Here is a 27,966-nt window from a genome sequence, read left to right on the forward strand (position 1 = left end):
GAACATGATGTAAATATGAACAGCTGGCTGGACCCGCTACTTTTCACCCCTTTTTCCAAATGGTTTTCTGGGAACACACAAACACTGTATCATACAAGCCTCCATGGCGCTGTTTAATAAGAAACACTGAAGTTGCACCTTATTCTTATTTAATATATGGCCTTAACACAGCCAGGATAGCTGGCTGCTAGACCCCATGTGTGCTGCCTGAGACAGCTGTGCTCGAGCCTTCAAGCAGTTCAATAAGTTATAAAAACACATATTAACCAAACAAAGCTAGTTGGATTGTTGTTGTTTTGATGGCAGTCCGCGGTACATAGGGTACAACGTCACTCAGTTGTGCTTCTATTCTTGTGTTTAGGGGCCACTTGCATTGGTCTATACCCATAGACTGTATAAGAGAAGACCTTGCTGAGTACATGGCAGGAGGGGGGATGGTGTAGCAGATGATTTGTTTTGGTGAGAGATACTGATGTGTGACATGTAGTGTCAGTCACTATTGTGAATATATAAGCTTTCATAAAAACAGAAGTACATAACTGCCAGTGCCAAGAAATGTGCAATCAGATCAGATCACATTTTGTGAGTTATCTGTAACACAACCTACCAACCACTCCTTGGAGCTCTTGCAGCAGGAATGTGTAAGTTCGCAAAAAGCTTTGCAAAATGTTCATGCAGGCAGATTATATGTTTGCACTGCAATCTTATTTATATGCCACTAACTGTCAAGGATGAAAGCAATGTCTATATAGGAGTGAAAATGATTGTGATTTTCATCCAAATCAACAGTGAGGTGTTAGAACTAAAATGACCCAGGGTTTCTGACAGTTGTGTGTGTCGCCACCCATAAATAAGCTCTTTTGAGTCTGGCCAACAAATCAGAAAGCAGTTAACAATTACATGCCGGTAAGAACTATGACATCTGAATGCGTTCTTTGAGCCAGGTGTAAGAATTCAAGGGGTTTCTCAAATTAAACAGTGCCATGAGACCCAGTGTGAGGACTGTAACGTCCGGGGTGAGCAGTGAGGGCTCATGAGAAGGGCAGAACGGGAACTCTAGACCAAGGGTTCAAATAACAAACTCACACCACAGGTGGCGTTCAGCTGCAGTGCACCCCTGGGCTCTCTGCAGCATGCATGAGGACATCTGTCATGTAAATGAATCAACTAACGAAATGAAAAGAGACTACGGTACAGAGAAGACCAGATTGAGACCTGCTCTGAGAAAGAGCTTTAACATCGGATGTGGATGAAACTATCAAACAACACAGACAGTTTAGGTCACAAAATTATTATTGCTTGGCTGATGTTGTCTGTGTCAATAAAAAAAAAGCCCCGAGCAGTGAAGCAAGAAACTGAGCCATAAAGTCTGTTCTCTTGGTGGCATTACTGGGTATCATGAGAGCGTCTGGCATAACTTGGATTCTGAGATTTGAGTTCAGTGAACAGGAGAACACGAGTATTTTGGCAACTAAATAAATCAAACTCCTCAGGTAATTTTACTGATGGTTTCTAAGTGAGCGAGAAGCTGTGTCAGAATAATTAGATCATTGCTAATGCTATTAAAACTATGTGGTTATCTTAAAATTTAAATAAGAAGGAAAGAAACAACATATTTTAGTTATATAGATAAAGAAATCTGGACAATTTGTTAACATTTATCATGGCTTATAAGAAAGAAGTTGAATGTCTAAGCAAGTACAAGGCAATTGAATTACCCCTCCAGGGAAATTGTACAAACCATGTGGGATAAAAACAGGACACTGCAGATAATATAATAAAAAAGCAATTTACATTCAACCTCATTTGTTGTCACCCGACCACTTCACTGCATGTCCACAGCACATGTTTACATATGCATGTAGACAGACATGCACAATGCAGTGTACTTTTTTGTGTTTTATCAATTACAGTTGGAAATGATTCAAAAAACGTTCAAAAAGTCTTGATAACATTAAATGTTAATAGACATGAGAACTGGAAGGAATGTGAAACAGTTGGGTTACAACATAATTAACCCCAAATTTTGGAAAGAGCAAAAGATTGTCTATGCTTATATAACTTGAAGGCCCATGAGTTTTATTGTTCACTAAACAAAACCAGAAATACGATTGGGCTAAGTCAAACCAGTGGTGGTGATGATGGTCTCTGGAGATACTACTGTGGAGATGTTGATATTTAAATGATAGAACTCACATGGTTAAAGGTCAATCATTTACTGCCTCATTCTAATTCAAACACCAGTGTTAAATAAGTATTGAGTAGTTCTGCCGCAGCAGCAAGGCTCCTTCACAAATTCTCCTTCTCAATTAGGTTTTAGTTTCTTAACTATTAACTTGCTAACCTTAAAATGTGCCTGCATAACACTTTGTGTCACAATGTAGTCCTATGAGCATACAAGCTGGGCACACTGGCTGGTCCTTAACATTTTGCCCATATCTCTTGAAAAATGAAATATTCCGCATGATGACAGTCACCATATTTTTTCTCAGCAATGACACAAAACAGCTAAGAAGTATTTTTTTTTCACCCTGACTGTGACCTGACAGTTAGGGTGCCACCCTGAAGGATATGTTAGTAAATGGCATAAAATAGTAGACTAGAGCAAAGAAGCTTGAAAGAATGCAGCTATATTTATTTGCAATAAAAAATAATAATAATATATATATATATAAAATAAATCAACACTGTGTTATATCATAAGATTACTCTTAATCCCTCTTGCCTAATGTTATTGAGGCCCTTTCACTGGATATCAATATTTGTTATCAACATAAGATAACTAGGAATGGGTTTTCTCAAGTTGAGCCTTCTTTGTTTTTTAGAGCTTCACTAACCCATAATTCCTCCATGTGGTGCTTCACAGACTGACGGTGGAAGGCTTGACATTAAGCTTCTAGCCACGAATGAAAAACTGTCGACATGAAAACAGAAAGTTAACCTAAAATGTATAATTCCACATTTTTCAGTCTCAGTATGGAGCAGAATTGGCCTCTGCGCACAGGACTTTGGGCCCTGTTGTGCCATACTGATTAAGTTTCAAGATCAGACTTAGGATTTGCTGGCAAAGCAGATTTGAGGGTCACTGCCAAAAGTTGGCATTTCTTATCGTCTTTTGCCTCACAATTAAGTTGCAGATCAGTCAAGGCATACGCGTCTGGAAATCAAATTCTTGCCCATTATCTATAGCTCATCTCTAGTGACTATACAATAGGGAAAAAGGAAATCTGTTGTGGTCTGTCACATGGCATGAAAGGCTTTTCATTTTCGAATTATATTAAATCTAATAAACCAATAAATACATAATAAATAAATAAAAAAGCAATTTCCTGGAGAAACAACTGTGGATATACAGTATATTAAAAGAAAGCTGATATAATCTTGACAAGCAAATTTCCTCTCCAATAAGTCTGGCGCATTCGAAATGAGGCATCTCCATGCAAAAACAAGTTGCAGAAATTATTAACGATTTCAAATCCTAAGTCCCCAGTTTCCTTGAGATGGCAGACTCCAACACTTCATTCTGACAGTGCAGTCTATCCCGTGTGAGATGACTCTCAATTTGTGGTTTGTGTGTACATGTTGATCAATATGGAGAGAAAAACCAATCATGCGAGTTTGTGTTGAAACTGTCATCAAACACATTTGGTCTCATCCTCAAACACACTTCTCCTTCCTAACCACTGGTGCTGAGAAAGTTTGATGTATATTACAAGTGGGCTTAAACAGTATTGATTTTCAACACAACAACACAAAAAAAGCAAACATTAGCTCCATTACTTTAGACATCAGACATTACATAGTTGGATTCCTCTAGTTATTTTGCATTTCACAGAAGTGATTAAAGCCATAAATCATTGAGTGTATTTTCCAGCAATCAATTACTGTATGGGGGGTGCACTAACCATATGGACAATACGTTATGCACAGAGCTCTAGGTCACCCTTCACGCTGTAAGATCATGTTGAGCAGAACCACTCCAAGGGAGCTAATAATTTCGCTCCTGTTTATATTCAAACAATGTGAAGGGCTGCAGCCCGACAGACAGACTGGCTCGGTAAACAAAGACAACAGCGCATTTTCTCATTAGCAAGGATGCGTGAGGGAGGCCAAGGCATAGACATTAGTGAGCAAAACTGCAAGAAAAGCAAACCAACCGGGTCATCTGCAGTGTTTGGCAACCACTGATTTTAATTTCAATATTACCGTACAAATAACGGGAGGAGTGGATTATGCGATAAACATGCTCTTTATCCTCCCCACTAGTCACAGAATGGTGTGTGCGGCAGGCGATTTGAGAGGGGTTGGGGGGCGGCAATCCCTCTTGTTTGCCAAATTGACCAAAATGCACCCCCCACACCTTTGTTAACCTAAAAACACAGTAATAAAACGACAATTGTGGGCAGGGAGAGAAGGACGAATTTGAATTATCACCCTTATGGTCATGGCATCAAGCAACAATGTCCTTCAGGAGGTGTACAAGGGTGTTCTGTTGGTGGTGTGGGAGCAGTGATGGACCAGCTTATCTTTGAAAGTATTTCTTTATTCTATTCTTTATTCTAAAGCGTTATTACGAGCGGGAAAAATAAATCTACAGCCGATTGTTCGCCCATTGTTGGAGGACTATGTTGTCTCAGGGGCAAGGCCCGGGGAGAGGAAAAACAGAAATCCCCACAGTCACACCTGCTTATCCTAACATCCCCCCTCCCCCCAGGGAAACCACAAACCTTCCCTTACATATTGTCAACGCACCATTCAAAACCACAGCTTCAATATATACTCTCTTTCTGGGTGGATGTGCAATCTCCACAGTTTCTTTCCACTAGACGCTTTGTTGCCCGACTCTTCCTGGAGCACACGAGCTAGCATCATTCTTTCAAACAGCTCGAAAAACACTCGACAGAAGAGTGGTTTCTTAATGTTTAACCTGTTGCAGTATATTCAAGATGAAGGTCTCATGTCAGCCACGTCCTAGGGACCTCATCTCCGGTTTCATAATGGCACGGCCTGTTTTCACTCAAAACTTTGGCCAACGTCCTGCCAAGCATCCCAGGATTCTGTGTTGTGTATACACTTAGAATATACCTGCCCGAGGGTAACTGCTAAGCACTGCACAATGAGTACAGGGATAATGTGCATTCTTTTAAGATCATGTTCAGAGCGAGCAACAGGACTCTTATTTTTTTTAACCCTCACCGTTTCAATATTGCCACATCCATACCAAAGCAAATAAGCCTCTTTTGGCTGAGCCTCCTCCATCGTGGGGTGGATTTTCATTTATAGCCAAACTAATTGAAAAGGAAATAAGGCAACTTTCAAACAATAATTGCTTTAACTGTTCAACAACACACAGCGGCAGCCTCTGGTAGGGGCTGGTTTCATTTTTCATCCCAACTCGTATGTTTAATCTCACGAATATCAAAGAAATAAATCTTGCTTCAGTGAATTTGCTTGCGATCACAAAATAGCTAAGCCCACTGCCAGATGAGAGAAACCATGATGGCAAGTTAAAAGTAGCAGCTGATCAAACCCTGTTGTGCAGTCGCACACTTGTTACGAACAATGTGAAACATTTTTCAGAATCTCGCTTCTCGTTTCTGCCGATGTGTCATCAACAGTTTTCCATTTGAAAAGTGTTTGAGAGGAGCCAGTTAAAAGTCATATCGGATCTTCTTAGATAAGCCAAGCTGACATTTATCCCCATCACACATCACACTATAAACTACAGCTGAGTGAGAGTATGGTGTGCAGAGCACAGTGCTATTACACAGGCAGACACCCACCGCATCATTTATCCTGCTCATAAATCAGCCCTCTGCTCTACTGCACTACCTGCTCCTCTTGTCCCAGCAGATCTCACTGACGTATCATTATATCTCATATACATCCACTAAAATAACCTCTACAGAGCCCAAGAGCCTGGGATGTGTGAAAAGGAAAGCCTTACCTTCTCTCCATCCGTCTGCTTGGATGATGCTTTGCATTAGCGCGTCAATTAGGCCTGTGATCTATGCTTGTTGTTTTACTGCCTGCTATTTTGTCTGTGTTATGGTTGCGATGAGTAATGCTCGGGGTTGTATAACGCACCATGTCTTCATAGCAAGTCTAATCTTAGGTCTAAGATATATCACTGCAGGTGAGAGTGTCTGCAAAATGAGGACATACTGTAATAATGAGGATAATTGAAGGGCTGAGCCGACCCTGGGTCCTGCATCAAGCTGCGCATTGTCTTTGCTGCCTACCTTATGTGGCGTCATGCCTGAATCTGAATTACACGCTCCCACCACCCGTCCCCACTCCTTACACACCTACCTATAGATTAATTATATATTTATTTAATTATTATATTATTTGTCTTATGTCGACATCCTCCTCTCTGATCCAAACCTGACTGCAAAAAGTACATTTCATCTGAAGCTCTTTAACACACACAAGTGGCCCGTGACTTACCAGAATCTGGCATGAATGAATTTCTTTGGCAGTCTACGAGTCTCTAAGGATAATCACTCAAATTAAATCAAGATGAACGAATTTAACAGCACAGTTTATGGTCACTTTATTAAACACATTTCCGTTTCATGCATGCCGTTCAGATCGTTAACACTTTTCATACTAATCCTATTGGCACGTTCAAATTAAACATATGTCGTTTGTCATATCCCTCGGAGATTTGTGACGTTTTCTTACAAATGTGCCAGACGCGAATGGCAGAGAGGAAGAGCAACAAAATCCCGCCAGACATGTATGAAGAAGCTGAGTTTTAAGGTTTTCTGGCAGACGAGGGCAACAAGACATCATTAAAATGGGAGAGAGGAAAAAAAATGAGTGAGTGAGTGCCTGATCTGCAGAGTGGAGATGATGGTAAAGAAAATAAGCTTCAAGGGGTTAACATCTGTAGGGATTAGAGATGCTGCTCATCAGCCAGGCAGGGGGGGTGGGGGGGGGGGGGGGCTGAGCAAAACCCTGGGTCCCGTATCTGCAGGGGCCGAATCAAGGCTCTGTGGAGAAAGGCAGTGCAGCAGCACTCAGGCCTGCAGACACACTGTGTACCCCTTCACTTAGCCGGCACTCAACTTCTGATTCAAGTGACAATGCCACGGAGCGAGAGAAAAAGCGAGGGAGGGAGGGAGAGACAGTGTGATGAAGCAGTGGAGAAGGTAAGAGGCTGTCAGCATTAGAGTGAACGAGAGAGAGAAAAAAAAACAGACATTTTTAGTGGAGGTGAGGAAAAAAAAAAACAATAAGGACCAATTTATTTTCTAAACTGTGAAAGCTCAAATGAAGAAAATAAAGGGCTGACACCTACCGAAGTTTAAGAGGAGGGAAAGTTATGTAAACTCCACCGTATTACATTACGTTCAGCAGAAGAATAACACTTTGGATCAACTCCACGTGTTCACTCGTCTCCCCTTGACTGCCCATTGCCACCGCCGCCATTACTGCTTCACTCCCCCCCGCTCGGCGTCCCTTCCTGTCTGCGCTTTGAAGAGCGCCGGTGTGTTTGTCTTGCATCACACCTGTTTGTTTAAGCTGCAAATGACGCTAGAGACAAAGCGCGCCTGTCTCTGTAGACTGGGCCGATGCAGGCCTGTGGTTGCCAACAACACAGGGCTCCCTCTACCTCTCGCCCTCTCCCTCCACTCTCGCTCGCCCTCTCTGTAGTCTCCTCTCTCGCGCTGTCTAACAAGGGAAATGCAAAACACAGAGTCTTGGTAATAATTCCTACAAGCACAGCGCGGCAGAACGCTAAATACTCCCAAAGCACCTCAGCTTAGTCCCATGGATAATGCAAGGTAAAAACACTGAATGCAAATGCACTGAGGCTCGTTTAACTTCGACTTATCACCCCAGTAACACCAGCAGCATGTTGAGACGCAGCAGACCGGTTTAAAAAAAAAACAGGTAGCGTATTATCATCTATAAATATAGCATAAGCTAAAAGCTGACAAAATCTAGATCACAGTATACAGAAATAATCCAGTGTGAAAGATCTTTCCCTGAAGCTATTCAGAATCACCTGCTCCCCAGTCTTAGTCAGCACCTTTAGATCCATGCTACATACAATATGATAAGCAACGGACATGTGGAATTTATTTACCAGGGCGTTATCACGGAAAATGCCCAGTGCTTCTGGTTTTAAAGTCACAATAGGTCAGTCTAGCCCTGCTATCAGCAGTCAACGTTATTCCCTGCAACATGCCAGAGAGGATTCACCCCTGCTATGTCAATATGTGTCTTTTGTTTCCCAGATGCATGATACATAAGCAAAAATTCAAATAATCAAAGCCACGGTGCAACACAGATAGGGTTAAAACTGGGTTTTATTTGCCCTGTGGAACAACTATGTAGGCAAAAGTGAAGGTCAAAGGTTAAGGACAAAAATAGACCAGCAAGGTTAATATTCCTGCTTGTTTTGGCATCTAAACTGGACAAAACAACCACTTTATTGACAGACTGGAGAAAAGGCCAAGACCGAAAAGTCCAGAATAACTTAGCACATGCAATCCGGCATCTTCGGGCTGAACAGCACATTGAATATTAAAGGTGGGGTTGGTGATGTGTTTCAGAAACACTTTATTTGTTGAATATATTCTGAATAACGTTTGGAGTAAATACAAAAGGTTTCATTGCAGGGATGTTGCAATGTTCTTTTCATTACCATCATTATTTGAATCATCTTAAATAAGAAGAAAAATCGTCAAACTCAGAATAAGGGAGTCTAGTGCCAGGTAGGTTTACGCAAGTTTGTGCAAGCTTAGATGTGAAAATATGAGAAATAGGCTTTTGCAATATGACGATGATATATTATATTTGATAACATATGCATCCGTTGTAAACAAATTGTTTCAAACAAATTAACAACGAATATATATACTACATACATTCTATATTTGTTATTAGTTCATTTGAAATGAGTGTTTACAACTGGTTCAGGTTTGGAGAAATGTAAAGTTATTATTCGTGGAAAAACAACCTTGTTTCTTAGAGCATCTCGGTGCTTTCTCTCTCTTTTGGTGTTTGTTTGTTCCTTTTTCCGTATGTGCCCCTAAGGTTTGTATGCACCTGACAAGAAGTGGAATTGAAGTCAGATGTGTACCCCTGGGGGGGCTCTCTTTTTTTTCATAGCCCGGGTGAAATTTTCTCCAAATATTTTGTCATTTGCCGCCACTGATGGACAAAAATCACAGTGGAAACCAGGAAGGTCTTGTGTACGTCTCTCAGTGTTGGGGAGTGATACAACACTTAACAACAGTGTTTTCACTTTCGAAACTGAAGGCTAAATTCATGTTTGTTTTCAGCGAGCGCTGGAGGTGTGTATGCCCATCATGGAAGGGTGCAGTATTTGCTCGGCTCGTATTAATATTCAGCTACCACATTTGCTCTTTTACTAGTAGCCAACCCAAGTGTAAACAAAACATTTACAGCTTAAACATGCAACAGTTCCCATGCCGCTTGACATTTAGCGGAGGGTTAGGTCAATACATAAAAACAGCACATTATAAGATCTATATCACTGCAGAGAAGGACACAAAAGTTAAATATCACACACATAAATAGTGGGAAACATTTGATTAAGTTGGGTATCAGGGTTTAAATAACTAGATCGAGCAAAGGAAACTCATCTGCATAAACAGCAACCTACAGCTGCCAACGCACACAAACACAAACCTGTTCGCCACCTTCCCTTCCTTGTCACCGTTTCCACATTTGCCTTCATAAATGAGTGAAGAAGCGCTCCCGGGTGTGTTCTCACTCTCCGTTCAGCTCTCCTGTCTCTGCTGCTGCGGCTGCTTACGCGCATCTCTCCCGTGACTTCCACATGTGAGTCACTGCTTTCGGGAAAAGCACGCTTCATTATTGAAGCTCAAGTCAAGTTGAGAAAAACCATAACAACAACGCTCTCTGAAAGAGGTTTTAATGTTTGAACGCCACACAATCTCATTAACATAACTAGATCCGGTTAATATAAATGTGACAGTGACAGATTGAATCCCTCCGAGCTACGTGCCGTCCGGCAGGAAGAGGCGCCGGGGAGAGAGGGGCGGTTCGTGGTTTCATTTGCTCTAACCTTGTTATCACTTCAGGCAGAAGACGGAGAGACAGGTAGACAGCACCAACTCTTGCCGTGCGCAAGACCAGACCCTCTACCCCCCCTCCCTCCACCTTTCTCTCAACCTTCCCTCTCCACCTCATATAACAAGAGTCCCCCCTCCATCCGTGAGCCTGAGGGAGAGAAAACCTGCAACCGACGGCCAGTAACATGGCAACGGGAGTCAAAAGGCCTTCATGCCTGCTGCACGGCAGGGTGCTGGCATTTACCCCCCCCCCCCCCCCTTCCGCACCCCGTTTCATCCCCTGGCTCCACCCAGGAGCCTACAAGAAATCAACTGTCCTTGCTTTCTCAGCTGCCTCCCTCTTCCTCGAGTTGGGAAAACAATATTCTACAAAAGAGAAGAGGAGAACTTCCTGCCCTTTTTTGTTGTGCAGGCCAAACAGGCGACTTATTGAAGTCCACTGAGTGATTCCTGCTTCTACACACACGCACTCCTTTCAAAGACCAAAAAACAGCGATGAAATAAGAGGATGCCTCTATTTTTTTTTCTTTTCAGACAAAGTGAAACAATATGAATGTCGTTTAGATGTGGACCATTAGTAACGTTTCGTTCTGTGTGTATTTCCTCAAGAAGGAGGTACACACACTCAAAGCAGACCACATTGTGTCAGCTCCCATCTGCGTACAGCTGCCTGTTGCTTCACAGTGTGCCTTCCTCCAAGGTTTTAAATGGGTCACACGTTCTGACTAAAGATGTCAGAGGTTACGCTTACACAATTGAATAATACTGTGCACTTTGTTCAATATTGTGATCATGATTTTATCTCATTTCCGATGCATTATGGTTTTTGCACCTGAAAGTGCTGTGATGTACATAAACGGCATCCTCTGTTTTTACAGTAAAACGTAACACAAGATAAATATAGGACCTAGAAATAGATTTCATAACACTAAATTAAACATGAACTGGACCTTATGTCTTTACAGATGACACACTGTAAATGTTGTTACATAAAATATTATTATTGTGCATTACTGAGTGCATTCATTTTTCATCCCAATTGCAATCCATCAATATTTTGAGATTTTAGCTGTACTGGGTTCCAGGCCCTCTGTCAGGGGGAGTCAAAGGGGACAGTTGACCCTTGGCCAGTCTCTCTCTCTCTCTCTCTCTCTCTCTCTCTCTCTCTCTCTCTCTCTCTCTCTCTCTCTCTCTCTCTCTCTCTCTCTCTCTCTCTCTCTCTCTCTCTCTCTCTCTCTCTCTCTCTCTCTCTCTCTCTCTCTCTCTCTCTCTCTCTCTCTCTCTCTCTCTCTCTCCCTCTCTCAAACATATTTGACATCAGACACCCTAGCCCCTCCTCTCAGTATAACTAATGATCATATGTGGGTGGAAGATTTTGTTGTAGGCTTTTCCCTGCTGACATAGCTGCTGGTCAACATCAACTGCTTGTGTGAGTGGAAAACGTTGATGTGAATTCTTTATCTCAGGCTAAACGTCTAGATCTTCTTTTTGCAGAAATCTGTCTGTGGCTTGAATATCTCAAGAACCGTTCATCCTATGGCTTCATACTTGGTAATGTTTATTATTACAAAAGGCCCCAAAAGTGCCTCATTGAGATTGGTCTGATTTGCATTACAATCAATTCAATATCAATAAAATTAGAGGAAACAGGTGACCAGCGATCTGCAGCAGCAGTGGCTGGTAATCATCAACGGGGGTGAGAGCGGCAACGACAACTGATTCTCCAGTTCCAGGTTCCGTGTGACTTCACCCGACTTTGAACAAACGGGTGAACAGCTCTCAGAGCAGCAGTGGTGGCACAGCTTCAGGAATCTGCTGAACGAGTCAAGCAGCTGGTTTTTACTTGCCGCGGCTCAATTACTGCGGGTCACTTTTACAGTTTCAGAAAGAAAAGCTGCCACCAGCTTCACCAAAGGTCAAACAAACGGCCTCTTCCAAATAAGCAGGTTCTGAAAGAGCACTGCACTTGTTGTTTTTTTGTCAAAAGAAGGCAAAATGATGAAACCACTCACAGGAAAGCTGAAGAGTCTGACCATCGTGACTAGGTATCAAATTAATTTGTTTTGAATATTTCCAGGATCAGCCGATGCTGCTGTGGCAGCTGGAGCGGCACGAGAGGGTCTGGAAAGGATGGCTGCAGCTAATGAAGAGAGATGTAGCAGAGGAGGAGGACGGCAGCCAACCTGCTGCTGCGGGGGAGCCAGCCTGAGCAGAAGCAACAGGTGAGAGTGACAGCAAACACACAGGTAGAAAATTATTATGTTTATGTGTTTGAAATCTTTAAACAACCCCCTCTGCAACCTCACCATCCATTCACCCACACCCCCCGTGACCGTGTGAGCGATGCTGTGAATGAGGGGCTTCGAATTGAAAAATGGTGTGTCCCCCCCGTCCATGAACCGTAATGGCTGCCCTGCAAAACCCCACATCATCAACCTATCTGAGTTCAGACTAACCGAGACTGGAGTACTCGAGCGTGTCAGTAGAACATTTTTTGAATAATGAGGTAAATAAACTAAGTGTGTGAGGTATAATGATTTTGTGGTTGTAATGCTGAAGCTGCACTTGACATAAAAGACCATTGCTGCCGCATTATGGTGCAAACCTCTTGCATTTACTCTAAATCTAAATAGGCCCCCCTTCAACATAACAAATCCAAAGTCAGCCCAGAGATTAGGACCAAATGAAAGATGAAATGAAGACTTACACAGAGCTGCCGGCATCTTTTGCCCTGTGCAAGTGTGAGGGGACCGCACAACAACATGCCAATATCAATGAAGTGGGTGTTTATTAGGTAAAGACAAAATACAAGATTATCTGTTTTCATTACTGCTGCAATGGGGTGGCACGAATGCAAATCAACGACAACAACATCTTGACGCCACTGAAGGGAAACTTGGGCACTGAATTTCATGCATCTATTTTAAATTTACATATTCAATGCAATCAGTGATGGTGATGATGCATCACAGTCTTACTGTTAACACAACTGTTGTAGTCATGCAGTATTGGGACACAAAGCAATCCAGTGTGCGCTTATTTTCCACGTTAATAATTTATACGTTTTCTGCTTTGCACCAGAGCCACTGGGGATTCCTCCAGCCCACACTTTAACATGGAGCCTTCAGAGAAGGAGAGGTGTCGTGCTTGCTTAAGGAGGTGCTAACCTCACCGTCTTGTGCAGTTCCCAGTGACAGAGGGAGAAGGACTTGCCCTGAGTGAAGGAGCTTGTGGCGAGCTCATCGATCAAAGACCGGGAAATGTCAGGTGGCAAGTACAAGGCAGAGTTGGGGGTTTTTTGCGCAATATGCTGGAGCTACACCTCACAAGCTATTACAGTGAATTCAAATGTATTCGGTCATATATTCAATTAAAAGAGAGGTTAGAAAAATGATTTGCAAATGATTTCATATACAATTTAATGATCGTGATTCTTTTAAAAGTTACTTCATGTTGATATAAAGCAAACTGGAGGTTCAGCCAGGTGTGTGACTGGCAGCTTCTCTGTCAATAATTTCTGTTCTAAATGCCACCAGGATACAGCAAATTAGCAAATTATTCATTAACACACATTTAACAAGTCGGTACATTAATTGCAAAGGGTTTGGAATACTGCCAGAAATACTGTATTTCCACAGAAAATCATTAAATCGGAAAAATGCTTTGTCACCACTGATTTCTGTATAAATAAAGCAATGTTTAATTAATGCTGTAAGATGGCATCAAACAAAATCAGTGAAGGAATTCAACCACAAACCCCAACATCTTCTCCTGAGAACTGATTTCCCATGTTGCCCACATCTTATTCTGTGGCTGTGGAGTAAAGCTGAAACCATTAGCAACTATTTTGATCATCTTCAAAATGTATACAGGTCCAGCTATTAGACATATTCTTATTTAATAGGAAACTGAAATTAATAAATCTTTGCGTTTTGATGTTGAATCTGCTTCTACTCGTCTGATCAATTGTTAATTAAAATAATATTTAGTTGCAAACCTATGACTCCCAACAATTTTCACCAAACAGAAACTACAAATTACTGTAAAAACACATATTCAAAAGTCTGTTGCGAGAAACACAAATCTCAGACAGAAATGATTATCCGAAAAGAATTGCCTGTCTACTGTGCACCAAAATACAAACTCTGATAATGTGTCTGGGGTAGGCGGCAAAATCAATAAATCAATGAAAGGTTGGACCTCAATTATCTATATAAGAACAATATAATTTCCATCTAGAATGTTCACTAAGATTCTGTAACTAAAAATGAAGAAGATATGAATCCATGAAGAGATACTGTTTAAAGCCCTGTGGTTAATGTGCTTCTTCTGTGAAATATCTTTCTGAGTGGCTGACGCTGGTGACCTGAAGTGTTCCAGAATCAAGCAGGTAACTGCAGTTTAACATCCAAATGTTAAACTAATTACTCTCTCCCCCTCTGAAAAATGTACCGCACTGTGGAGCGGAGGGCCACTGCAGGATGCCACTTTACAGCACAAGGAGGAAATATTCCACCCTATGCAACATAAACAAGATGCAATGATGTGCTGCAGAGGAGAGGACAAAAAGAGAAGCATAACCAGCAACAGACAGATGAGAAAGTTATAAAAGCAGTGAGGGAGGACGTTTGCTGTCTAAGTCTTTACCTTATTCCTTCAGACACAGCAGTGAGCTATGTGCGTATTAGTCAGGGACTTGATCCGTTCAGTGCATTGGAGAAAATGGAACAAATGGAGAAACTGCACCTTAATTACAAAACTATTTTTGCTGCAAACAGGAGCTTTACAAGTACACTAATACAATTACAGAAAGGCATATAGTCCTCTGATGAATGTGCATCATCTTTTCCTGTGCATGGCTGCAAGCATCAAATTTTTCACACCACGTAAAACCAGTATAGTCTAAAGGAGGGGAGTAAAAACAGAGGAACTTTATGAGACAACAGGGGACACTGTAAGGTTCTGATGGATTTATGTAAAAAAGTAGTTAAGCTCTAATGTTTAATAATTAAAACACTAAAAAATGCAACATACGAGCTGTGTAAAAATCTGAGAGCCGATGGTTTCATACTTGGATTCAATTCAAATGCACTTTTGGACAAACATGCAATTTGATCCAGTCATTTGAAAATAGTGACTTTAGGTAACCTTGGTTGTCTAATCCTCTACTTTGGTACATTAAATTAAAGATTCAACCCATTTATTGTCATTTCACCACACATTAACTCAGCAGGGCAGACTGAATGTTTCCCAGTGGTAAGTATAATCATCATAAAAATATAATCTTTCAATAAGTGTGCTTTCCAGTTATTTTAGCTCAGTTTATTTAGATTCCCCAAAATAACATGTGTGCAAATCTAAAATGTCCTTTAACAACAACAACTGGAAACTGGTAGAGCCGGGCTGCACATACTGTCCGAAATATCCAATATGTGCTACACTGTTAAAATGTTTAAATATCACGGGTAACTCTTATTCAAAATAATGAAATGATCATAATCTGGCATTCATAGGGAGGGATGAAAGCCAGTGCATAATAATTACATACTGATGATGCCAATGCAAAATGAGATTTTACAATTTATATATATTTTGTTGACATATGTGTAGCTAGTAATATCAATGTCGTATAGTCGTATAATGTTTTCATTGTTTTTAAATATGTAAAATCAATTAAACCTGTTCCAATATTCATCGATAGAATCTGCAGTTCAATTCTAGATGTATGTGCAGTATATGTGCTCTCATGTAATTCCCATGCATTAGCATTAGGCCAAAACGTCGATGCCCTGCTCTGACCTTGACCTTTGACAAGTTTGAAGAAAAATAAAGGCGATCAGTCCTGACCTGACCTCCAAGCAACCCTCCAAGGTTAATCCAAATTGGATTAAAACTGCTTGAGTTATCGCTGACAGAAAGACCGACAGACGGATAGATGGATGGATGGAAAGAAAGATTAGGGTGTAGCTGTACTTCAAAGATTACAGATTTGCCTACCCATGTTCGGGTGCTTAATTGCTTCTTTGCTAATGTGGCTAATATGTCTCGTCACAACACTGAGATGAGCCGAGCTTGTCTAAGGCCACTCCGGGGTGGACACACATACAGCGGGTGCCATATTGTAATCCAACAATGTCAGCTCTGACAGAGAATATGAGGAATAAGGGGAGTATAATGAAGGCCGCCCTCAATGACAGCACATTTGCAACTGTAATTTAAAAGGCAGAGATATTCTATCAGGACCTCAGCAAGCTCTAATTTTATATAAAGCACAACCTCGCCTGAACGGATGATGAAATTTAAACACGCTGTCAGTTTGACTGTGGCCTTCGGAGACACGAACGTGGCCACTGACATTTGACTGGAGGACAGAAGAAAGTTATGGCGACAAAGAGACAAAAGACAAGAGGGGGAGTTTTTGTGACGACCTCACATTTTTCAAACGGATAAATAAAAGATGATAAGCGTGGATTAGAGAGGCCATTTTGTCTGTGGTCCTCTCTCTTTCTAGTCCCGGTGACTTTGAGAAATATGTCTCTAAATTTAGCACCGGTTTTTATCAAGCCCAGGCAATCCGGGGGAAAGAGGGACTTGGGAATAGCGAGCGCGAAAGAAAGAGACAAGGTTGAAAGGTATCTAAAAGACAGGTGCGGCAGACAAAAAGATTGAGGGTAGTGAGGGCGGGGGTGGGGGGGGGGCATTGTCTGTGTATTCCTGTCAATCACTTGCCAGTTTGAGAATGAAAAAAACATCTCCACTAACACCACACACACACACACACACACACACACACACACACACACACACACACACACACACACACACACACACACACACACACACACACACACACACACACACACACACACACACACACACACACACACACACACACACACACACGGTAGAGAGATACATCAGGAGAAAGAGACGTGAATTTCAATTAAGCTGCCGAGGAAATTAAACTAGTGTTACAGTTATAAAGTCAACCAAGCAAATAAAGACGGCAATACTGGGAAGAAGGTTGGGAGAGATTAGACGGATGGACGGGAAAGGAGACGAGTGCGCTCACACATGCAGAGAGACGCAAATATACGTGGCGGCCAACAGAAAGCCAGATGGAGGACAGATTGAAGGTCAGGAGAGGTCGGGCACAAAGCTCCTCTGCTCTTTCTACTCTCTGTCTGCGAACTGTCCACTCTGTGGTGTAACCGGGGGGAGGTGGGCTCATTAAGCGGTGCTGCGACATATAAATACCAATAATGTTAATGAATCCTTTGCCACTATTTGCTTTTAATGCATTCACAGGCGCCGGTGGGCTTCTTTTTTTTTCCCGTCCCCAAGTGGAGCTCCTGTCTACTTTATGCAAATGAAGCGCTTCAGACCACGTAGTTTGCCACTTTTCAAATCTTTGTGATCTTATGAATAAACTTTGGACACTTTGTTTTTAAAGGGATTCAGAATTCAGCCGCAGTTTAACATCAATCTCGCTCAAATTAGCTTCAGACGTGCTGATTTCAGTCTGATCAACTGGTGTGCTCATTAGAGATAATGTTGCTGGATGTCCAAATTAAAAACTTGGCTTACTTTACTGACAAGCAGCCGCCATTCAACTGCTAAATACATGTCGGCTGTTAGCGGCAGAGAATTGCATCACACATAAAGATGTGTTTTTATTGCTAGTAGTCGCCCTTGCCAGCTCCTCGCCGCTGTTCTTCCACTTGGAATGAATTGAATCTTGTCGTTCAACACTATTTTAGTGGTGGGAGTGGATTTCCCTCCTTCCCGCTCCGCTGGTGTCAAATTACCTCGTTTAAACTGTCACCGTTTGAATTGGAGATTTACATGGGATGCAACAAATATCACAAAGAGAAAAGCACTGAACACCTGACCTAACACTTTGTGTCCACAGAAATCATTCAATGTCACAAGTATAATGGTGGACCTCAGTGTTTGAAAAGTTACAGATCTTTTTGGCTGTGGATTAACTGCCCAGGATGCACGATGACATGCGTGTTCAAACCGATTTCATTTATTCACACAGAGGATGAATGAAGTCCAAATGAATACTAAACACCTCCTCAATTGGGATTCATCCGAGGTTGCTGTTTATTCATTTTCCAATACACACATCTGCTCGATATTACATGGGAGATTAACTAGTTCCATACGAAGGATTTATCTGAGTGGAGAGTCATCATGCACCTGTATTCCCTAATGACGTATGTAAGGGCTTTACCTCTTAGTCAATTAGACAGTTAAGTGGTTGTTACGGACTCATTCCACCAAGGTATTTTTATTTACTCATTTCTTTTTTCCGGTGTTGTCCTTCACTTGGGAAATCCGTCTGAGGGTCAAGAGTATTTCAAGGATATCTATATCGCAGATTATCCAATTGCAAGTCATCAATCAGGCAATTAATGCAACAAAACCATCATCAATTCACTTCAGTGTTGCCGTATTTCATACAGTGCATGTACGGTTTATAATGCTGCAAATGCCCGTATTCATTTGACAAAAGTTAATGAAGAAAGAAGGTGAAAATAATTTGGAGCAATATAAATGCAAAGCGAACAGAAGGTCAAAGTTGGTCTAATTAAAAGCGCTATAAAATTGTCTCTCGTGCCGTAAAATCACTGCATGTAGCTATCAATTAGAAATCACAGAGTGGTCTTAGTGATAGTGGCGAGGAAATGAATCTGTCAACACTTTTCATTTCTGTACGATAACCCCCCGAGAAAATTAAGTCAAAAAATAACCGTTACAAGCTGGAATTGACCTGCTTGTGTATTACCTCCGTTTGATTATTTCTCCGTCTCCACTACTTATCAGCAGCAGCAGAGGGAAAACAGGGAGGCATTTCTTTCCTTTGTGAGGTTGTTTTTGCATTTTCTCGCGAAAGGGGTCTTCTTTTAAATGGATCGAGGTGAGAGCACAGGCTGTGGTGCAAATTCATGGCACCGCCACATGTAGAGCATGTCGGCGCGAGAACACATTTCTTGGCAATTCTGTGACCAAAGCTGCTGGTGCAGCTGCGGCACACCTGTGGTGTGGCCGCAAAAAGAGGATGGATTAGAAGGAATAAATTAACAGCCGACATCGAAGAGGCCGTGTCAATCACAGTCAATTAAATTAGGTCTTCTCATTCCCTTTAAAAGGGAGCTGACCCCCTTCCAACCATGTGGCAAATACAGTTTCACCATAAATGAAAGACCAAGGAGGCTGCCCTAGAAAACCCGGCTGAACAGATGGGAACTGTCTCTCACAGAAAAGTGAGTGGCAAATATTAGAGATTGAAAACGTGCTGCCAAGACATGTGATATGCAATTTTAAAGTTGAATTAATTGTACTTGAAAGTATTGAAATCTCACAATTGGCACAATAAATCAAATCCGTGAACAGCCGAGCTTGACACCGAATATTTTACTAAGAATGGATGATGTGCGGTAATTACCTTGGCTACTCGTTGGCTTGATTTAAATAGAGAGCATTTAAGTGCTACCTGACAGGAGTTAACATCGCCTTTTATTAAAAAAAATAAAGAAAAGAGAAAAGGTATTTATGCTCATTGGAGGGAGTGAAAGCTGAGTTGTGTGACAAGGTCACTGGCACAAAATGACTGACAACTGGGTCAACAATTGATGGAAGTGAAGAGGTTATGGATTGTTAAGTTATTGTTTGATATTCTCTGAAGGTAATTAGCACCGCCACATGTTAAGAGCAAGGGGCAACCTCACGTGTCTGTCTATCATAACCACTGTTATTTCATTAATTAAACATCCATTACTTGCATGTTGTGCACTTACTGTTGATTTTTACCACTGCAGCACCGAGCATATGCTGTTTAATTTTGAACATAGGAAATGATTATTTCGAGGTTCATTTCATTATTTGAAGCCAAAGCACTCAAATATAAATAACTTTGTATCTCCGAGCCAGAATTTTTTGTACACTGTGCATTTGGAAACAGCATCGCTATAAAGACAATTTCACTTAGCATGAAAAGCTTACATTTAGATTGTGGCACAAAAAAATGGGTGTTTGAAAACTGTTCCCCCTATTTGCATCAACACCTATAATCTAGTAGAAATGGTCCAAACAATCAGACATAAAATTACAGCTTTACATGATATGTCCCTGATCTGGTTCTTTTTCCAACAGGCCAGTGATCAGCACCCTCTCAGGCACGGTGTAGATATGGTGTTCTGTCATACACATGCACACACATTTCCTCTTCATATACAAACCTTATTTATTGACGTTACATATCCCTTTTTTTTGCAGCTTTACAAGTATCTTCCCCCCCACTGATGCCAGATTGTGTTTAGATCTGAATTATTTTCAGCCTTAAATTAAATATAAAATCGAATCTCTGGGACGGGCACATAAAGAGTCAAATACAAATTATGGCGAGCCCACATGAAAACACAACACAAATTTATCCAGATGATAAAATATGATGTGGCTGACATTGCCTCGTATGAAAAATTATTGGCATGAGCCAACATGTCAGCAGTATAATCATGAATGATGCATGGAGGAGAAAGGTCACAGCTGAGGAGCGAGGCATTATGTAGAGGAACAGCTAAGCTCTTTAGAGCGCCGACTTAGATGCGGTGATTCAGTATTGAAGACTTGCTGTCTTACACATGCGTTCCGTATATATTTTTTAAATCATGCGATGTGACACCAAGCGACAGATGCAACATGTTGGACACAAATAAACATCCGACTTCCAACTCGGTGCAGGTGGGTGATAAAGGGAAGAAAAAAAAAACGCCACCAATTTCCTTCCATCTCCATTTTGGTAGAGAAATTGTACACATTATTATGGAAGTGAATGACAGACCACCCTGCAGGGGGAAAAGCAGGGGAGGGTCCCCCCCTACAATAAATGTGGAGCAGCATGCCTGCCTGCCGGAGCTCCTGCGCATCCTCCCTGTCATGCTTTGTTACAGCTCAACCCAGAGATTCTATCTGGTTCTGCCTACTGCCAACAATACCATGTAGATTTGTCTGCCACTGTGGCCATTTGGGAGCTATTAAACAGAGTCTGGGAAAAGTACAAGCATAGCAGTAGCCTTTCAGTGGCTCCTACATCAGGTGGAAATCACAGTTATATAGCACGAGGATTGGAACGGTGCCGAACGCACGGCCCTTATCGCAGGTAATTTCATCTCCCGTTTCGGAACTACTTCAGCACTTTTACATCTGTGACACAATTTTGTGTTAATACTCTTGAAACCGTTCTATCCCATTGACCTTCTTTTATCTTCTATCAAGGCACGTCTGTTGAAGTGAAACAAATTGCCGATAATTAAGGCATGTTTTAATTAAACAACAAAAGAATCAATGTTCTGAAAGCTTTCGGCTAATTACATAATATTTTCTGCATCAGAGTGACAACAGACACACAACAGTCACCTTCTAGTTAAGATATTCGGAGGTTTAACACACAAAAAAATGCCTCACGCAGCTGCTGAGGGTGACAAGCAAAATAACAGTGCGAGTTCTGAAATATGTAATTACAGCATGGAATATATTTCTGTTTGCTGCTTGTTATGTCTTCCCTCAAGTCTGGTTATTGTTAGAGTGTTGCTCTATTGACTGTGGCAGTGCAGGGACAAAACCAAGAATTAGACTGGTTCTCAAGAGCAGTAAAGTCATGAATGTGGAGGTTTAGTGGAGCTACAAGTGACACGAGGGCAGCGCGGCGGAGACGGCCAGACGGCTCCCGGTTCGGCCTGATCCTTCTAGCTGGAGTTTGCTTGTTCTCCCAATGTCTGTGTGGGTTTTTCCAAAGTACACTGGCTTCCTCCCACAGTACAACCACATGCAGATTGGGGATGGTTGATTGAAGACTCTAATCTGATTGTAGGTGTAAATGTAGGCATGAATGGTTGTTAGTCACTATACGTTGGCCCCTGTGATACTGTGGTGATCCGTCGAGGGGCGTAACCCCGCCTCTCACCCAATGTCAGGTGGCACTGGCTCCAGTCCTCTCCCCATCCCCCCCACCCTCAAAGGATAAGTGAATAAATGGGTGGATGGATGATGTATGGACTCTTAAAAACCATAGTATTCTCTTCTTGCATTATGCAACATCAAGTGCACTCTCGGATCCTGAATTCCAGCTGAACCCCTAATGTAGAGAGTGAAAAGTATAGATATAGACGGTATAGACGATGGAAGGATGGATGGCTGGATGGAAAGAGGAAAGGAGGAGTCAGTGACAACCAATACAATCATGTAAGTAATGGCATGATCCAAGCATTTGTCAAATTTATTTTTTGAATTAAAATGATGTAACATAGCTTACGTATGGATTCAGTGATATGTTGCCAGCATGAAGTTCAACCGGAGCAAAACAAAAAATAAATCTATTGACCATCACCATTAATCTCTCCAATAATGGCACAACTAACCTGACAGGCTCGTCTTGCTGAGAGAATATCAGTCTTATTCTGAGAGGCAGGTGCCCTAGAAAAAAGACAATTCTAACCAGGACAGGACATGAAAACCGCAGAGCATGAACTGTCACACAACGTCAAAGTGAGAAAGAGCAATCTGGCCTGTGAGACTCCAATGTGTTGCTCTACAATGACAACTGGATCCAGTCATGAGAGAAGACTGTTCACACAGACATGAAATCATCAGACTTCAGCGCTACGTTCACAGTTACTTATAAACGGGTTAGGTGACCGATTAAAAGAAACCCAATAAACCACAAGGCTGCTTCACAGACAAATTTAACCAAATGTGTGACTGTAATTCAAAGACACAGGCCAACATGAAGTGTTTTACATGTTTTCTAATAAACCGTGGTTGTGCATTGTATTTTGTACAAGTGTGGTCGCTTTTATGCAATATTATACTTACAGTATACATCATTATGTGGCTGGTTTAGGGGCCCATATCTGTTTTGTTGGCACTATAGAGCAAACACTGCAGCTGTGAAAAATGTTTGCTATTTGCAATAAAAAAGTGACCATAACCATGTGATTTAACAAACAAAAACATTGTATTTTACACACAAAAACTGCACAGATATATATATATATCTGCAGTCCATAGGTTGGTAATAATTGCACATGTAGTTACACACCTGAGCCTCCCTTGCTGCAGGACATAGTGGATCTCACCATTTGTTGTACAACTCCCACCAAAAAGTCCAGATTGAGATCACCATCCCTTTCTTTTTATTATTTCCAAAATTGACCCGTTCAAAAAAAATTGAATTAGAAAGGCACCTGCCTCATCTGCCCCTTTAGCTGCCTCATACAGCTTCTACTGGATGTGTTTCTCTGCTTCCTTCCAAATTGTATATTTTGCTTATCTTATCCCATCCAATCTTTCACATTGGATGGGTGGAGACTTGAGATAGTTGAAAAGGAAACTGAACATGACTGTCTAATCCCCCTGTCACATTATCGAAGGTCAGAGTCGTCGTTGGTTAGTGCTGACCAAAGCCATTTAGACTGTCAGCAACATTGTTCTGAGGAGCGACCTCTAAACACACACTGGTCCTTTATTGCTGTTACCTGTAAATGTATTCTCCTTTTATCCTTTAAGTAGCTTTGGCTACCCTCATAAACCATATTCATATATGGTTTCTAATCTATTAAAATATAATTGAGGAAAATTTAAATAAACAGTTTTACCATTTCTTTTATTTCTTCACACTTCAAGCGTTTTCCAGTGACTGAACAGAAAGCCACAACGCTGCTGCTTTACCATTCTGCGATTTGAATGGTTAACAGCTGATTTAATTTCTCTCTCTCTAAGGTTCATGAGTAAAGATAAACAAGACACGGCCCAGTGATGCGTCGGCTCTGCTCTACCTGATACACATTAAACTTGTGTGGGCTCGTGCTGTGTTACTGTGTTTCCGTGTGTGTGTGTGTGTGTGTGTGTGTGTGTGTGTGTGTGTGTGTGTGTGTGTGTGTGTGTGTGTGTGTGTGTGTGTGTGTGTGTGTGTGTGTGTGTGCGCGCGCCCACAGAGCAGCTTTGATAAGAGGTCTTGAGGGTTATAGTGGACCATGCCCTCCTCTGCTCTCCTCTCTTCTCTATCCTGGCTAGCAGGCCGTCCTCATTACTGTCAGTCAGCATCAGGTTTAGCGGTGCCAGGCTCCTGCACGGCCCTCTGTCCTCTCTGCCCTGCCAGCACTAGCCCGCCTGACTGCTGCTGCCATTGGTGAGCATTGTAAGAACCCCTAGAAAACCTAATTACTCTCGACTCGCAGACCAAGGAGGCCGGAGCGGAAAACAGGGAGGAAGAAGAATCACACATGTGTACACTGCACTCCATTTATGAAGTGCTCTGGCAATTACTCAACAAAACAAATGTGTCATGTTATATCTGCAATAAAGGAAATACACATTTACACATCATTCCTCTTTCCACTGAAGAAAGGCATTAAAAAAGGACACTAGATACTTTTGGAAAAATGTGTGTGTGGGGGGGAGGAACATGCATGAATCAAACTGAGCATCCCGTACGAACCGTTAACTGGGTCACTCAGTTGGTGATTGTGTCTGACCACCAAACAAACAGTCATTCATACGTCGGTGCTGTGGCCCCATTTTCATCTGGAGCAGTTCCACTGAGGCCGCTGAAAGCAAAGGAGCTGACGGGTCAGGGATTTAAACCCATCTCCAGCCTCTGCACAGCGGCCATTACCGCAGTGGGGGGAGGAAAAAAAAACAACTCCTTGTGACATCCTCCATCTAAAAAGAAACGTTTACTTATGTCGGCTGCACATCTGCTTTTTCTGGGGTCGAGGGGGAGAGTGACGATGAAAAATTCCCATCAACTCGCTTGTCACTTCTCCGTCATCCTGGTCTGAGTTTTCTTCCCTCGCCATACGACTGTCTTGGTCACAGTGAAATGTTGGTGCGTTTAGTGTCAGCTGTAAAACCCCATTTCAAAACTACATGTAGACATACAGCAAATATCTTTTCGGTGTGGACGTCATGGCCACTCACCAGGAAAGGACCTGTGACATTATGTTTGGATAATAGCCTTCGCGATCCAACCCTCTCTCCCGACCCGCTGTCATTTGAACAAATTCTGCGAAATGTCTAATAAGAAATAATCTCCCGGCGCATCATAAATATGGGGGAGGGCTCGTGGTCGTAAACTGTGAAGCTGAAGAAGCAATATTGATATGGCATTCTGTTCCACATTAAGGACTTTTGACCTTGAATATTCTTTCAGACTCATGCAGCTGTGCAGATCTGAGCTGGAGCGGGGAAGGCTGGTGCTTTTAATAAACTCACGGGGACATTCAAGGGGGCTGGCAGCCACAGAGGTTTCATTTTCGTGGCAGTGAGCGGTGTCATTTAAAATAAGGATCATTTTGAGAAGGAGGAAATATCATAATACTAAATCTAGATCAAATAACTGAGCAAGGTGTAAGACTGGATTTACAAGGCCATGTAATCCTAACAGACTAAAAAAAGAGCACAGAGAGGGAAGGAGGGAGAGGGAGAGAGCACATGTTCAAGTTTGTTTTTGAATTTGTGTACAAGATGTAATATGTGTATGTGTATTATTATGTCACACAGTACAGAGGCACTGCGGGGATGAAAATGTGTGTTTACTTCATGCAGCTTTATTATTAGACTTCATTAAAACTTAAGACTTTAAACCTCAAGAACCTCAATACACCTGAGACTCTTTCCTGCAGGTAAGAACATTAAGTACACACCGTCACTGAGAGACGTGTGAGACGCATACAACAGGAGGAGGTGGAGCTGGTCAATATGCCGTTCACAGAAAGTCTGTGTGAGAGAGAGCGACAAAAAGGAATTTCTGGAAGGGTTGTCACGGCTGCATCTGTGCACAGATAGTTTTCTTTCTGCTTCCTAAAGGCTGCCACAGTCATGGTGACAACCTGTTCACAAAGGCTTACGCCCGGTTTGTACTCAGCTCTGTGCAGGATCCACGCAGAGCTTACTCAAGTGGCCCCGGCCATCGACAGCATTTGTGTCTGGTGTATCTGTGTCATTCTGCCATTTCACCCCCAAACACTAGTTGGCAGTGGGGTTTCTTTGTCAATGTATGTGGCCAGAGGCAACTTACACTAAGCAAATCACGTTGGAGCTAATAAATATTGATTAATAGTTGTTTCTGAAACACTTCATATTATTTGTTGAAATCCTCCTTATGTCCCATAGCTATCAATAAAGTCGTCTCATTAAAAAAAAAATTGTACTATTACTCAGATTACCCCAACACAGTAAAAACAGAATTGTGTACATTTTACATCCAGAGGCATGGATAAGAGATTTGACCAATAACAGTTGCTGTCTGAATCACTACAGTTACATTTCTAGAAAGCTGCACATCAGATAACAGCGGAGGGTAGGTGGCAACACAATATCCGATTTAATGCAGAAGTATAAAATGGTGTTTATGATGCAAAAAATCCCTTCATCAGGTGCATGGCAAGGCCTCGCCCATTGCTCTGTAAATGGCAGCCATTTACATGGCTCTAAATGTTCCTTCCTTTCATTTCCATAACAAGCCATCAGAACTCATCTCCCACTGAAGTGGCCACAGTCCCACTGGCAATTAAAATCATGCTGGGACATGCCATGGTTGTGTGTGACTCCACTGTGGGAAACAAAAGCAGCGGCAGCAGCGGTAATGACGCCAACAGTTGAGTGGTAAATCTCGAGCAATGTCGGCGGAAACGGGCGCTTTGATTCCTCCAGGAAATGGAGAGAAGGCCTCGTTTACATCTTTTACTGGGAGCCTTGCTGGAAAATATCAAAAAAAAGGAGACGGCGAGAAACAGCATCATCTCTGTCTTCTTTACGACTTTCTTTCCACAGTCACAACACTAAAAAGGGGAATATGAGTTTTTAGAAAAATGATCAATGCAGTATCTCAAGATATTTAGATGAGACGGAATAAAGACTTTATAAACAGATTTGAATAGTCTTTCTTGATTTAAAGTGCCCATATTTTGTTAATTTGTAATATTCTATTGGGAACTATTGGTTTTAGCTCTGCTTTAGTCAGAAAGAGACTGGTGGAGGGTGCATCACATTGGTAAGTTTTTCTTTTGTTGGGTGGTCTCTTCTTTGTATCTATATGTAACATTATAATTGTGTAATCTGCATGTCATGTGTTACTTGATGACGTAGACACATTATGGAAAAAAGACCAGGAATGCAAATGACTCATATTAGGCTATTCAGAGCAAATGTTGTCTGAAGGTTAGTTTGAATCGTCAGTTAGAAAACTCACTACATTATGTCATTCAGCTTTCATATTTCCATCTGATCATTATATATAATTAGTTTTTCTATAAAGACAAAGTCAATGCAAACATCAAGTATCCAGTTTATGTATATGGTGCCAAGTCACAGCAGAAACAATGGCAGGGCCCTTTTCATGAGGAGCGGACTAGCGGAGGCTGACTACAGCACATAACAATTTGGTCTCCGTGGTCCCGGCGCTTCCTTTGCACCGAGCCGAGCCTCCATCACGACAAATAAATGTCAGGAGAAATTATTACATCCTTCGGAAACATAGCGTTAGACTTGTTAAGCTTAAATGGAAATGAGCAGTAGTGATATATCACAGAGAGCTGGACACATATTTAATGATTGAGGCAACTGTTTGAACTGTCACTGAGTGTCCACATTGATAATGAGATGAGATGCGTTAGGTTCTGTCGGATTCAGCTCAGTGACTGATTGATCACATTTTGCATCGGCTTTGCCGTTTTGTCAAGACCTTTGTTTTTGACTCATCATTTCTCACAAGAGAAAACCTGATCATGCCCCAGACATGATGAACAAAAACATCTCTATTTGATATTATGTTTTTTCAAAAAGTTTGCCAAAGTCCAAAATAAAGAATCCCTATTATAAATCC

General features: G+C 41.8%; 1 protein-coding gene and 1 long non-coding RNA gene across 9 annotated transcripts in view; one reads left to right on the top strand and one right to left on the bottom strand.

Moving 5' to 3' along the window:
- msi2b (musashi RNA-binding protein 2b) overlaps window positions 1-27,966 on the bottom strand; it is a 255,566-nt gene that overhangs the window by 212,263 nt on the left and 15,337 nt on the right. Inside the window, exon 1 of one of the 8 annotated variants that reach the window (XM_053442307.1) lies at window positions 7,307-7,523. The exons of the other annotated variants lie outside the window; for them this stretch is intronic. The gene's annotated coding sequence lies outside the window, so the exon portion shown is untranslated. Of the gene's footprint in view, window positions 1-7,306; window positions 7,524-27,966 lie in introns of those variants that run through there. 8 annotated transcript variants of the gene reach the window in all.
- On the top strand, window positions 8,460-14,650 carry LOC128457556 (uncharacterized). The gene is made up of 3 exons (XR_008341935.1): window positions 8,460-8,544; window positions 12,154-12,298; window positions 13,158-14,650. It is a non-coding gene; the product is annotated as an uncharacterized LOC128457556 (long non-coding RNA).

The sequence above is a fragment of the Pleuronectes platessa genome, chromosome 15 (genome assembly GCF_947347685.1).
Source record: "Pleuronectes platessa chromosome 15, fPlePla1.1, whole genome shotgun sequence".
NCBI lineage: Eukaryota > Metazoa > Chordata > Actinopteri > Pleuronectiformes > Pleuronectidae > Pleuronectes > Pleuronectes platessa.